Source organism: Vigna unguiculata, chromosome 9, assembly GCF_037176805.1.
Source record: "Vigna unguiculata cultivar grain cowpea cultivar isolate G323 ecotype 2 chromosome 9, ASM3717680v1, whole genome shotgun sequence".
Taxonomy (NCBI): Eukaryota; Viridiplantae; Streptophyta; class Magnoliopsida; order Fabales; family Fabaceae; genus Vigna; species Vigna unguiculata.
Window position 1 is genome coordinate 33,073,443 of NC_140800.1, and position 16,357 is coordinate 33,089,799.

Genomic DNA, 16,357 nt, shown 5'->3' on the forward strand with positions numbered 1-16,357 from the left:
CTATGAAACTAATGCAAAAACAACAAATATACTAGTATCTTTCTTTACATCAACTTATATAAAATGTCCAACCAATATTTACAATATTATCACCACATTATTTTTATATTCATTTTAATCATAGATCCAAATTATTTTCGCAACATTAAAATAATATTTTTAAACTAGCGAATAAAAATTCAAATATTATTATTTTATATTTTAAACAATCAATAAGATTTAATTGCATATCATTATAATTTTATAAGAATATTCAAACTATTTTATTAATTATAATGCTTACACTGTTGCTGTTATATGAACAAATCTTATATGTTAGTAAAGGTTAAATTATTTAAAAAAAAATGTTAAGGAAATAAATGAAAAAAATTTACTAAAAAAACTATTTTTCATATTTTGTACTATTAGTATTATAAATCGATCACTCCGCCGTGCATCCTTAGTCTATAAATAAGGTATAAGTATTTATACATGAGATTAGTCTTTTTTTAAAAATTGACTTACTTGCATGGTTTTATTAATGTAAAACAACGGTTTTATACAATAAAATTAACTACATCTGTACATAATAGATAAATAAAATAAGTATATAGATGTCATACGTAATATTAATTTTATAGATAATGGAACTATTACTAAAAATATATATAAATGTCCTAGTTTTATAGCCTAAACACTTTATTTAGCTAATATTACTGTTTCCATTATTTTAGAAGTATTGTAGGGACACGAAAATTTTGAAATATAGTTAATTTCATAAAAAGTTTATTTTTATTTTCCTATCATGTGATTATCTATGCTATTAATTAATTTTTCTGCCATCCATTATTCTTTATTTTTTCTTTGATTTCATTTAAATGTTTAAATTAAGATGGGTAAAAGTAAAAGAATGACTTATGAAATTAAATGTTGTCTTAAACTTCTAAAATCATAAGTAATTTCTGATAAGAATGAAAAGGTTTATTTATTTTGTCATTTTCACTTTACTACAGTTACAATTCAAGAAAACACTGATAACCAAAGCTTGAAAGAAGAAGACTGATCTCACATATGGTAACAGTAACGGTAAGCTTCTCCTCTACAATATCTTCCATAAAAACAAGCTTTTGCAAACATAAACTAAAACAGAAAAATCAAAACTCTTAATTTTTACATTTATTCATCAAAAGTAAACCAAGAAAGAAGCTGATTCTTCAGAAGAGGTTGTGGAAGAAAAAGGGTTTCGGAAACTGTCAAATCGTCTGCTATATGGTGGAAGAAGTTGCTCTGTGACTCTTGTGAGCATAACCGTGTATTCTCTCAATATCTTCATCATTCTCACTACCATTATCATATTTCTTGGAACAAAACTTTACAGAGAGAGTCTTGAGGGTCATAGAAATTAGGCAAAGTTCACTCCCTTTTATACATGGGTCTAGTAGTTATTGGGAGTGGACTTCTGGCAAAAGGGTTTTGAATTATGGGTGGGAAATTGATAAGACATATATAAAGCACAAGCAGTTAGGCCGAAAAAGGTTTGAAATCTAGCACTTTCTCTGTGGAATATACAGGGATTAGGCATGTCACAATTACCATTTTTATGTGATGATTACCACAATCATGATATATAATATAGGGTATTATGAGATCAATCAAAAGGGGTGGATTCACTTAATTGCAGCTAAAGGGTGCTCGTCATCATGGTGAAAACGAACTTATTATCATGTATGACTTGTCATGTAACGTGTGTTCAACCATTTATGTGTGTCTTTATCAAATAGTTGAAGCTTTTGAAAGAGTGATATTTTTTTTTCTTGGATAATTTTGAGATATCTCTGTTTATTGTAATGTAATCTGGAACCAGATAAACTCATACAATATCTAGAGTTCCATGTTCAAATAATAGAGCTTCTTTTGAGGAAGATGATGGACATAAATGTTGCAACTTTATCTGGAAGCTGAATTAAAAGAAGAGAAAACAGGTTATGGGTGAATTAATGTGTGATTGATTCACAGTAGAAAACTATTTTATATTATCGATACTTAACTATTTAAGCTCAAAATAGGGAAAACATGGAGTAGGTTAGAAGTTTTGAGGATATCTAGTTTGGTTCATGCACGCATTAATTTGTCTGTTTTCAGAATATGCCATGTGATTTGGCTAGCTGTTGTTTGCCAACACATGTTTTGCCGAACAAAATTTGTGGTTTCAAATATATGATAATTGAGTGTCTTGTTGTGTTAGAATTAATATATGAATGAGTCAGTGATGCAGAATGTACTATGCTCATAATTGTCATAATTGGAAACAGGATGAACAGTCTCACGGGTGAAATCTTTCTAAAGGGCCATCATGCATTAGAGTTAGATTATATGAAGAAAACACCAAACTTACATATTAAGCCTAAAGGGTGGAAAACAGCAATTCTACGCAAGAGAGATAAGGAAAGTTGTTCTTCACATGTTCACAAGGCACTTTTTCTCTTTCCCTAGTCATCCAATAGTCGCAATGGATTTATAATTGATTTGATTTTGTTTTAGAATTGAAAGTTTACACATCCAATATCTTACTCATTTATAGTATAAGATCGTTTGTAAATGTTCTTGCATAGTTGTGATGGTACAAGTAAGATCCACGTGTTTATAGATTAATTCCAAACTTGACTTCCTTTTGACAGATCGACGAGATCTTCCAAGTCCGAATGGTCGAGATGTCTACAAATATACTACGACATTCAAGTCATCGATATCTAAAAAGTAATAAATGCGGTAATAATTCATGCATCATATCTTGTGAATAGCGTTCCTATTGTACTATTTTAACAGGTTCTTACTTGAGTTGGCCTAAGCTGAGTAGGTTAGACCTATACTACATCCATTTAAGATATTCTAATTTTTGTTTATCTCTTAATCATTTATTAACTAACTCATGAGGTCAAGGTATGAGCTTTAGTTATCCTAGAACCAAAACTTATAGTTGTGCAAATAATTTCAAAAATGTCACCACGTTTTTTAAAGGCTTTACCCTGAGTGTCAAAGTATAGGCTTTGGTTCTAGGTTGTATGAGTGTAGGCTTCGTTTATTTGAAAGAATCGAAGCCTACACTCATGCAATCAGGGTATAGACTTTAGTTTTACCTAGAATCGAAGTCTATATCCATTAGCATAGGGTTAATTTGTGAATTTCTACAAGCCGCGAAAGATCATGTTGCATAATGTCGATGCATTCTTCTCCTTCGTCGTTGCAAACTCACGTTTTCCTTTATTATATCCTTCGTTGAGGTTCATTTTTGTCATCATTATCATTTATCTTCCTTCTTGTTTCTTGTTTATCTCTTTCTTTCGTTTTTGTTTTCCTTTTCCTTCTTCTAACATTGTTTTTCTTCTCGTTTTGATGTCGTCGCTACGTTTTGGTAGCCATTGTCATCTTTTCGCATTGGGGAGCTGCAACATTCCAGGTTTGTGTTGGTCTTGGTTTGTTGCATTGGGGGCATCGTTGTTGGTTTGTGTTTGAGTGGTTGGTCTTTGTCTCTCTCACTTTTGCTCTTGCTCTTGATGTCTTTCTCATTCTTTCACGCTTCTAAGTTCCTTTCTTACGCCGTATATTTTTAATTATTTGAAATATTTTTTAATATATGATGTTTAATGTAATTATTGTATATTTAAAATAATGATTTATTTCTTAAAATTGGTTAATTATATGATTAAATTATTTTCTTTGAGATTGTTATTTGTTTTTCTCTTACATTGAATATGTCTTAGTTTCTCGTTTAAAATTCAATACAAAAATTTACTATGTCCAAGTTTTTTTACGAAATTGTATTTTTAAGAATTAATATAAGATGGGACAGTACTAATATTTTTAAAAATTGTATTTACTGTCTCCAAGTCTCACAGGATTGATAATCACTTTCATTTCGTATAACCTGAAGACCAATGCAAAATGCTAACAAAATTTAAGAAATGTTATTTAAAATTGATATGTAACAATAAAATAAAAATAAATAAATCTTCTTGAATGGGATATGGTCACATCTTCAATACATAAGTGCGGTGATCATTTAATTAAAGATTACTGAAATTTTTCATACAATTTTAGTATATATATACACGTATGGATCGATATTAAATTAATTCTTCACGCTTAAGTGTTAAGTATGAGAGAGAAATAGAATAATTTATACAATTTCTGCAACATAATGAGGGTAGAAGTGGTGATGAAGTTAAGTTTAGATGTTTTTGTGTCAATTGTTTGAATGAGAGAAAGTTGAATGCAATCAAAATTAGAAAACACCTTATATGTGATGGTTTGCTTTGAAGTTATACAACTTATACATGACATGACAAATTAATAGACTTCCCAACTATCTCTCAAACTGAATATGTTAATGATTCAACCATGGAAGATCGATTGGAAGAAGAAGATTAAAGGATATGATTTGAGATGTTGAAGCATATAGTGGAATAGGCTTCAATTGTCCTGAAAACCGAAGTTTGTTCCCTTGCTTCATGTTTTAAATGATTTTTAAATTATTATAGGCAATGGTCAAATATAGTCCTTAATTGTCTTCAAAACTAAAGCATGTAATTGGTGCCTATTTGTTTTATTTTTTTATTTTAAATATTTTTGAATCATTTTAGGTTTCGGTTGTCTTACCAACCGAAGCCTATTCTTGAATTATAGGTTTCGATTATGAATGAAAGTTTAAACCTCTTCCTTTTTTACTTTGTCTATATATGTTTCGCTGGTAGAACTGGAGTATAATGTAAAAAGAAAAACGATGTTAAATCTCTTTATTGCACTAATGTAAGGTTTATATTATGTAAAATATATGTGAATCAATTAATATAACATTGTAGCACATAAATTATCGATCAATAAATAATTATTGGAACTCATAAATTTATTAACACATAATAATATATAGGTTCAATTATACATTTGATTCTTGTATTTGTTCAATTGGTTCAATTCGACCCTTTATCATTTTTTGATTCAATTTAGTCATCTACTTTTTAAAATGGGTTAATTTGGTCATTTCCATTAAGTTTACATTTACATCCACATGTCAATTCGTGAAATTTTTAATTTTTTTAAATTTTCTTTAATTTTTTAAAACGACTTGGTCTTGGTCTTGCCACGTGGCACTAGCAGTACCATGTGTTAGTGTTATTGTCACATGACAATGGTTGTTTTCAATTCATGTATTTAAAATTTTGATTCAATTTAGTTTTCCTATTTTATAAAATGATCCAATTTGGCTCTCTTTAATTTCAGATCAAATTAGTAATTAAGCTTAGTTGCAACTTTTATATATATATATATATATATATATATATATATATATATATATATATATATATATATATATATATATATGTTAAAATATCTTTTTTTCATAATTTATACATCAAATCATCTACCTAAATACTCACATTATTTTATTTTTTTACATTTTTACACTTGTAATTTTTTACACTAGTAAAAAATGAAATAATTTGAGTATTTAGGTGGAGTGATTTGATATATAAATTATAAAAAATCATTTTAACAAGTATATGTACGTTGTAATTAACATGTGCCATGTACGGACACGACGTAAACCTCAACTTAACAAAAAAATACCAAAATCGAACCATCTTAGAAATTAAGAGGACTAAATTGAACATAAAAAAAATAAGGAGACGAAATTGAACCAACCGAACAAATACAAGAACCAAATGTGTGTGTATATATATTCAATTGGGATAGTAACTCTCATGTACTCTACCCATTGGATAAATATTCATCTCGTACCCGTCTCCATATTCGTGTGGATATATGTTATGTGGGCACCAACATATTTTTTTAATATATGTTCGTACCCATGGGTATTTAAAAAAATTTAAATATTTAACAACATATAATATAATATATAACATTCATAAATTTCAAACAAAATCCAAATAACTCATTTAAATAGTGTTGGATGACAATTTACAAAGAAATGAAGATTGTTTTAAAACCAATTGATTAAAAATAAACCATTCAAAATCAATATGTTAATATTTCAATCATGTTTTTTAATTTTTTTTTAATTTAAATTATCATATAGCGGGGGTACGAGTATCTACATATACTAATACTATGATACGCCAATATAAAGATACTTGTATCAGTTACCCACTGATATCTATTTACAATATCTATTTCTTACTCGTTATAGGTTTTATCCACTATTGTACGAATTTTGTGACATCCATAAATTTATTTATGATGCCAATTGTATAGATAACTTAAAATGAGCTTTAAAAGGTATATTAACTATATTTGTGTTTAATATTATACATTTCCATAAAACTTTCTCCATATAACTATTTTAAGATAAACATAATATTTCATACCAAGAATTATTCTCGTCATACCTAAGCCTTTCATCTCAAATTCTCCACTTCACGAATGAAATCACATTCATTCATCTACATGGTATATAATTTTGTTTTAATTATGCCTTTGGTCCCCATTTTGGAGTCAAAATCTCAACTTGGTATCCAAATTTTTAAAAGTCATAAGTTGGTCCCCTTTTTTGTTAAAACGTCTCAAGTTTGCCCTTTCTGTTAAGTTTGGGTTGACACCATTAGAGGGAGTGCCACGTGTCAGTTCCTAGATTTTTTGACTTTTTTTATTTATTTTTATTTTTTATTTTGAATATTTTTAAAAAAATCAAAAAATTGGCACGTGTCAAGTTGTCATCGTGCCACGTGATAGTGACAGAGTGATGTGACAGTGACAATGACATGTGTCACTTGTGTCATTTTCAATTTCTCAATTTAGTACCTTTATTTTAATTTTTGTCTCAATTTAGTCCCAATTTTTGTAAAAAGTTGCAATTTTGTCCCTCTCCAAATTGAAATCAAATTTAATTTCTATATAAATGTACACAAATATTTCTATCAAAATTGATATTTCAAGTAAATACTTTTAAACAAATTAAGTTCATTTAATTAATATTTTACATTGAACTTTATTTAAAATTGTTAATAGAAAATAATGTTAATAGAAAAAAAATCATAAATTAACTAGTTCATGTAACAATAAAAAACATATAAATTTAAAATTTGAAAACAATTTTAAGTAAAGTTGAATGTGAAACACAATTTTAAATAAATTTAGCTATGTTAAAAATATATAATAAAAATATCAATTTGAATTAAAATATCAAATTTAATAAAAATATTTGTATAACATTTATATAAAAATTAATTTTTGTTTTAATTTGGAGAGTGATGAAATTGGATTTTTTTTACAAAAATAGAGACTAAATTGAGACAAAAATTAGAATACATCGACCAAATTGAGACTAAGGAAATGACGTCTGGCATAATATTGACACCTGACATTATCACTACCACATCACCCTGTCATTGCCACGTGGCACGATGACAACTTGACACTTGGTAAAAATTTTATTTTTTAAAAAAAATCAAAAATAAAAAAAATAAAAAAAAATTCAAAAAATCGAAGAACTGACACGTGGCACCCCATTTAACGCTGTCAACCCAGACTTAACAGAAAGGAAAAACTTGAGACATTTTAACAGAAAAGGAGAACAACTTGAAACTTTTAAAAATTCGAGTACCAAATTGAGATTTTGACTCCAAAATGAGGATAAAAACCATAGTTTTTCATTTAAGTAGAGATGATTATGTAAAAACTACGTCATATATCGACTTTCGAGTTTCACCCAAAACTTCATCATCTACATAGTGTTTGCTTTTGCGTAAGTTGTTCAAGCAGATGGATATCTTACTTCACCTGATTTGAAAGAATTTGTAGGATAGTAATTGCGGGATGGGTATAGATTTAAATAACAGATTGAAGAGATTTTTTACGATTTACTGTACATGGAACTTAATATTACCAAATTGTCCATTACCTTTGTTTTAAATCACACTAAATAACGTTTGCATGATATTGTTGTTTAAGATTGTTCGGTGTACGGTGTGTGGTGGCTGGTGATGGTTGTTCATGTTAGATAGTTATGTGATGGTTCTGAAACATTTTAAACATTTTATAGAGCTATTGTCATTCCCTCCACTTCTCTGAATGTTCCAATCTCTACAACATGAAATTATGGTTCTTTTCAGATTTATAAATCAGTTTGTAAAAAACAGGAAAATATGAGATTGCATTTCCTTAGATACGTACATGCAACGAGGTTCAGATGAAATCTATATCAAAATAAGAAGTGTTGTTTTCTGTACACTTCTCATATACCAAAATATTTTTTTGTCAACACCACATTTTTTTTTCTCCATGTTATTGATCTATTTATTTTTTTTATTTGTTACTTTATTCTAATTTATTCGACTGTAAAAATCAATATCTATTCAGACAGTTTCATTTCCCCCTTAATTAATGTCATTCTAATTAGGCTTGTATACAAGTCTAAAAGGCCTTCTTTTTTGCTTTTTTAATTGAACATTTGATTGGACTGATTTGGGCCTATAAACCTCGTCCATTCCTTTATTTACTATTTTATTTAAAAGAAAAACTATGCTCACTTGGTATTCATGAGAGTTGTAACTAAAAGTTTTAATGGTTAAAAATTATAACAAATTAAATTTGTAATGGTTAAAATAATAGTCAAAATTACATGTTATAAAAACAGTTTGTGACAGAAATATTTTAACCATTTATATTTTTGTTAGAAAAATAACAAAAGTAAATTCTAACATTTTAAAAATTGTCACAAAATTTATTTTTCTTTTATAATATTTTATAATATTCTAATAATTAAAAACTATCACAAAATATATTATATTTTATTATCATTTGATATTTATTAAAGGTTAAAAATGCTATAAATTATTTTAAATATTTATAAAATTTTCAGTTATTAATTATTTTTTACGAATTTAATATTAAATAATAAATTTTATTTAAAATTATTTTTTAAGATGATAAAAATAGTAATAATAATAATAATAATAATTAATTTTTCATTTAACCTAAACATTATAATTCTTTTATATACCACACACACAACAATATGCATTATAAAACACCTATAATGATTTTTCAAAATATACGAAATCAAACAAAGAAAATGTCAAAGCTAAAAATTAGAAAATTTGGTGTAAAAAACATTAGAAAATTAATAAAGAAAAAAATTATTAAGTAAACATTAAAAAAATCATAAAAATACAAAAAAAAATACATAAAAGATAATCTATTTTGATCTTTTCCTCATTTATCCACTAATTTATTTCTTCTTCTGGAGGTGTCAAAATGAATTTTAACTTGTGAATCAATCTAATTGTCATGGATTTGAAATGCAAGTCAAACTAAACATGGATCACTTAATTTACAAGGTTAAACATGTTGAAACCATGTTGAAAATGAATTGACCAATAATCCACTTATAACATTCTTTTATTTTATTTTATTTTTACTATTTTTTTATAACTATTTTTAATTTTAATCGTTTATTACTTCTAATTATATAGATTGACAATTTGATATTTTTAAAATGTTAAATAATGTTTGAATATGTTTAAATGATTAATTTATTTGTTTACTCAATCATATAAGTTGAAACATTAATTCTCAACTAGTATATTTTATAATAATGTTTGGAAGTTGAAACATTAATTCTCAACTAGTATATTTTATAATAATGTTTGGTGAAATAGATAAATATTTTTATTATATGGTTATAAATAGATTAGTTAAATAAAGATATAAAATAAATTAAGAAAATACAATTAATGAACCTACCTAATTTACTTACATATGCGGAATTTCAAAATTTTTAATGTACTAAAAACTAAATCAAATTGAACTCATTCTTAACTTAATTGACATTGATTTAATCTGTATTAGATAAGGTTGAAAGCATCTTAGCCAAGCTAACTAGATGAGCATGAGGGCTTTTTGGATCCTACAAGGATGAGTATATATTGGTCACGTAACTTCTTACAGGGACAAGTACATCTCTACCATGTGACTATCCCAATCAAGCCTGTTATGAAGACAGAAAGATGATATATGAGACCAAAGGTACAAGACGAGAACATATATGTTGGGCGGATAAAAATAACATGTCTTGAAAAATCCCACATCGCTTAGAATAACCAAGGGGGTAGGTGTTAGTGACTATATAATGATCTCTAAGTCCATGATGTTCCTTGTAACATCCCTACCGGATATTACGGGTTTAAATAATAAAATAAAATAAGCAAATAAAGTCTCATTAATTATAAATCCATTTCCCAAAAATGAGGGAAATTTCAAACTTTTATTACTTCAATAATAATTCAAAATCCAAGAACATAATTACTCTTATAATTATCAAATAGTCCAGTATTACCAATAATTACAACTTATTTGAAATCATAAAGACAATGTAAAAACTCTGAGAAAAACTCCCCAAGACTAGCCCTGCTTCGGCTCTACGTCTCACCAGAGCAGATAGGGTGAGCTAACAAAATAAACATATATATATATATATATATAGTACAATTATATATATATATATATATATATATATATATATATATATATATATATATATATATAATACAATCACACCAAAGGAGTTCCGTCCTTTGATTTCACATCACATGGCCACAACCATGTGAACCGTGTTCTACGTCTTCTAGTGATTACCTCAAGATGACCTGCTGTCATACCTATCGACCACAACCGGTAGAGCACGTGCGAGAAACCATTGCTACGGATCATACACCGTAACGCCAGGTGGAGTTCCCTTATATGAACATAATAAGTAACATCCCAAGACTACCAAACTCGTCAGTCAACTACTGAGGAGGGCAATCTATATGGACCCATCCGTACTGACCACAACCAGCACACTCACACCGGCAACACTCGCCAACCCGAGCTCAACTCAAGGGTTCCTCGTGTTCATCCGCCATCCCGAGCTTAACTCGATGGATGCCATTCCGAGCTCAACTCAAGGAATGTCACGTGCTTAACCCCTATCCCGAGCTCAACTCAAGGAACACCAGCAAGCCGACCTTTAAGATATCCTAGAAGCCTTGTAGATCACGCACATCATAGCAAGCATAACACCAATCTACTGCAGCAAAATCACCTGGCGGGGGACACGTACCGCCAGGCACTACCGCTTCCAGATCGACTGGTAGGGGACACGTACCGCCAAGCGTTAAGTGCCTTAGTCTTCACTACCACTACAACTATCGCCTGGCGGGACTTCCCCTACCGCCAGGTGCCACGCGCCTTAGGATTCACTGAATTGCAGACTCCGTGTGGCGCACCCCTCCTTACTGCCAGGCGCTACACCAGTACTTACGCAATATTGGTTTTAGTTCAGGTTCAAGCACACTTCACACAGGTTACTCTCAGTTGCTCTCATTTGCTCTCATTCTAGAGTACCCCTAATGAAAAGCATTGCCATCTATAATGTTCAGGCCTTATAGCACCTCACATGTGCATTCATCCCCTAGTCATATAGACCATCCCAAGCATGCTCAAACACAATATAAGCAGCAATACTCTTACAATTTTAAGCACATGATCTTATGCACCAATGCAATTTAATATTGACACCCATGCCTTCAACAAACCAATTCTCCACATGTGACTAATCCAAATGAATATTCAAATTGTAGAGACTTACCACATAACCCAATCATGCTTCATTAGAAGTTACTAGTAATTATCAAGAGGTTATTCATGCATTTTAAAGACTCCAAAATTAGCAATATTGAGTAACGTATATATCTAGTTGCTGACCTCCAAATCAAATCTCCACCCTTCAAAGTGAAGAACCACATGTTATGGACCACCTGTCGAAATTTCACCTAAATCGGACTGTTAACAAACCGAGAAATGCATTTTTACGAAAATTGCGCAAACTAGAAAAAAGTGGTAGCGCCTAGCGCCCAGAGGTGGAAGGTGGCGCCTGGCGGGACTGTACTACCGTCGGGCGGTTCCAGTTGCGCGAAAAGTACCAAAAACAACGTTTTTCGTGAACTAGAGCACCCCTCACATCTCTGATATGGCGCCTGGCGGCCAGCCCCGTGCCGCCAGGCGGTGCATACTGTTCTGAGCAATTTTTTCCCGATTTTCAGCACCAGCACAGCTCTTCTCTCCAACAATTCCTCCAATACAATTTCGCCACACTTCCCATTATTTAACAATCCAATTATACTACTCTTTCCATTTGATAATAGCAAATTACCCAAATTCAATTTCCGCTAATTGATTCCCTAAGCAACAATTCGCAATTCATCAATCCTAGAGCCTTCTTACACTGTTTCATTCGACTATGTCCAAAAATACATTAATATCCCCACTGTTTGACATCACACCCAACCTTTAGAGAGTAAGGTTAACTTTCCCTCTGATCAGATTTGACCCAGCACCCAGAAAACACCAAAAACGACCAATTAGCTCGCGTAGCCTGGCGGTTCAGTCAATATCGCCAGGCCCTACATCCAAAAACCCAGAATTGGGTAAAAATTCTATGCATCGCCTGGCGGTCGAGAATGTACCGCTAGGCGGTTCCTCTCACAGGAACCCAGAAACATGAAAATCAGATGAGTCACCTGCGGCTATGCATAGCCCGCCAGGCGGTTTCTGGAATTTTTCCAAAAACACAACAATTCATGTAGAAACATATAATACTCATGCAATTCATACTATAGATCATGCCATTATTCACCCATAATACAAATAACGAGAAAAATTCCCCTAACCTGGTTCCCTTAGCTTAAATTTTGGAATTGTTGTGAATTCTCTCTTGATCCTCAATGATCTCCCTTTGGCTTTCTCTCCCAATTCAGCTTCAAAGCTTCACTCCAACCTTACTACTCTCAAAATTCGTGTTCTGTTTTCTGAGTACACCCACAGCTTGCCAAAACCCTTCTTCTTACCTCACATTGGCCTTTTAAAGGTGCCTTAAAGCTAGATAATTACCAAAAACGAATTTAAGGTTTAATGGCAATGTTTATTATATCATTCATTGATTCTTTATGGTCCATTTTTCAGCCTCCCATGGAGGCCCATGCATTTAGGTTTCCCTTAACCCTTCAAATTCAAGCCAAAACCCAAAATAGCAAAAATAAAGTTTAATTTGGGTTCTCCCAAGCTTGAACACATAACCATACAAATGCCAAATCAATGTTTAACCATTTAACCAATTCATGTTTTGTGATGACTAATATAATTAAATGATTATATCATTTCATAATCATGCTCAACATATATTTAAAAATAAAAACAAATAATTAACATACATAGGACTCAAACTCAAGTCCTATCACACAATTAAAGTACTCTCAACTATTTAAACTAGTACTTTTCCACATCATAGCAATCTGCATTAAATGCCTTAAAGGCTCATACTACCCACATTTATTAAATAATTATTTAAATTTCTTAGGTTTTACATTCCTTACACCGAGTCAAAGAAACTTTAAGGCTGTATTTAACTCTTCTTTCTCTTTCTTATTTCTTATACCTTATACCCATAATAAGAGTGTTGTGAGATGTTTGAGTTAAATTATTTCTTTGAAGAGTGTAAGTATACTCGGAGTCAAAGGACATGAGAGAGTTGTCTATGTGTTTTCTTGTATTTATTATTAATAAAGTGATTCTCGAGAGTTTTTTCCAACAACATCAAATAGGAACCTGATAGCTTCGACAATGTAGTAATTAATCGGTATAACGTTATGATAGTTATAACAAAATATTCATTAGTATTACACATTTTCTATCACTGACTTGAATGTCGCAGTACATACAAATACGCATTCTTCCACGATTCTATAACAACACCAAATTGATTCTATACAAAAACATAATCTACGGAGGTTAACATATTTTGAAATCCCTATTTTTATTTAAAACACCCTAACTTTGTACAACACCATCTTCGGAGTGAGAGATTCCATTGGAGGATTTGGAGGATCGGATAAAAGCCCAGTCAGAAAAGAAAAGCACAAGAAATGGTGCATTAAAAAGAAACATTGAAGAAAGCTTTTAATTGAGGAAAAGTAATGGATAAATGATGTTCATTTTTTAATGAATAGAACCATCTAAAAATCTAATGGAAGCAATGGCCAAACATGTAAGTAAATGAATGGTGGGTTAGTGGCGTCCTTATTTTATGGATACATGAGAGATGGGTGACACTCTGTTCACACCAATGCCCAAGAATGTGACGATACGATATGGCACTAAAATAAATGAAGAAGAGTTTTTACGGTACAAACTATTGAACTATTAAGTAGAAACTAATGTTTTACTTTTATATTAAAACATACGGGACAAAAAGTGAAAAAAGAAGAAGAAAGGTACACATCATCTTAAAAACAGTGATTATGTTTTTAGACAGTATGTGTATTTTTAATCAAATTAATTATGACAAATATTTTTTTTTATGATGCTATGATTAAAAACTAAAATGTGTGAAAATTTTAAAGCATGGTAAAGTTCGTAAGATTAGTTTATCACGTGAAAATGCCTTTAAAAAAAATTCGTATTTTATACAACTACATATAGTTATTAAAAGCGTAAAATATCTTTCGGTATCCAATTTTTTAAAATAATATTTCTAAATAATAATATATTGTATTGATGATGATAATAATAAATATAAATTTTTTTTGAAATAAAGTAATGACATAAATAGTTGTTTAATGATTATATAATATATCAGGATTGACCATATATCATAGTCCATTGAAAGATATGAAAGACTGTATATTTTACTTCTTTTTATTTCTGTTCTAAAATAGAAATAGTCGTTTTTATTTTATTTTATAAAATCTTTAATTTTGATTTCATCTTGATTTTTTTTCCATATATTCATTTTTTATTATATTTTAATTAATTAAATTATATGTTAGATTTAAGTTTTAATTTGACTAAAATAAGAAAGTTCTATTGAAACAAAGTTATCGATTTTATAGAATAGAAGAACAAATGAGTCTATTTTAAAATGGTTCTTCAATTTTTTGATTTAATTTTTATTTTAGTAAGTTGTATATTTTTTTATTTAAGTGTTTTATATTGCATTAATAGACTACTTTATTTATTTTTTAATAAAAGTTACATGTGAAGTATAAATGCAAATCTTAACACATCAGTTTACTCACAAAAATGTAATAATCATAAGTCATTCAATAGAAAGATGGATAAAAGAGGAGAAAATAAATATAAAAGCGATCAGAAGACTAAATCAAACATATGTAAATAAAAAACACCAATAACCTTTTCAAAGAAAAAAGTTATTAAACTCTAAAGTTTAGAAAATGATATTTTTTATGAAAAAAAAATGTAAACTAATATAGAAGTTAAAAGATCAAAGCAAGTAAAGTTTAATCTAGGTACAACATTAAGAAATTGTAGACCATGGTTCAAAAATAGAGGACAAAACCAATAAAAACGTTTTGAAGTGATGACCAAATTTTAATAGCCATGATGCTAAAAGAAGATATGAAAACTACTCTCCTCTTATTGATTGCATAAAGTACACATCATATGAAACCTCTAAATTCAACATCTTTCTTCCATATTTAAAAAAAATATAATATATTATTTTATTATTTATTTATTTATTTTCAAAAAGTTTAAGAATAAAAATAATTTATCAAAATTAAATAAAATATTAAGAGACATAATTATTTAAAATAAAAATCTATAATAATTAAGTCACAATAAAAAAAACAATAACAAAAAAAAAATAATACAATTTTTTTTCTATATTCATAAAAATAATATAAATACAAAAAATTTATAAAATAAAAAATATTATTTATTAAACTAATATTTTATTATCAAGTAATACAAATTAGATTTATCATTTTATTTTCAATAGTACTTAAAATATACCAAAGTTAAAAATAGAAAAAATGAATTCATTTATATTTTTTTTACTTCAAAAACATAAAAAAACAAAATACTGAGAGTGTGAAAATATACGAAAAGTTCAAAAGATAACGAGAGAAAAAATAAAAATACCTCAATAAATTTATTTATTTAGTGTTTTATTTAATTTTATATTTTATTATTTATTAAAAATTAATATTATTTTTAATAAAAAATATACCTAATTTAATATTCACTAATATAATACAAATTATATAAAATATATGTAATTTTAAAAAATTTAGAGTCAACACCCTATACCAAAACTAACGTCCGCCTCTCATATATTTTTTTTCAAACAACAAAATTATGAAGCGTTTGAAAAAACTTGCAACGACTTTTTGATTATGTATACCTAAATTATCCAAAGACAAATTAGGAGATTTAGAGATACTCAGAATCAAACTGTTTAGATTATTTATTAATGACTTGCAAAAAAAAATTTCATTTTTATCATTTTTTTATAGACATATTATAT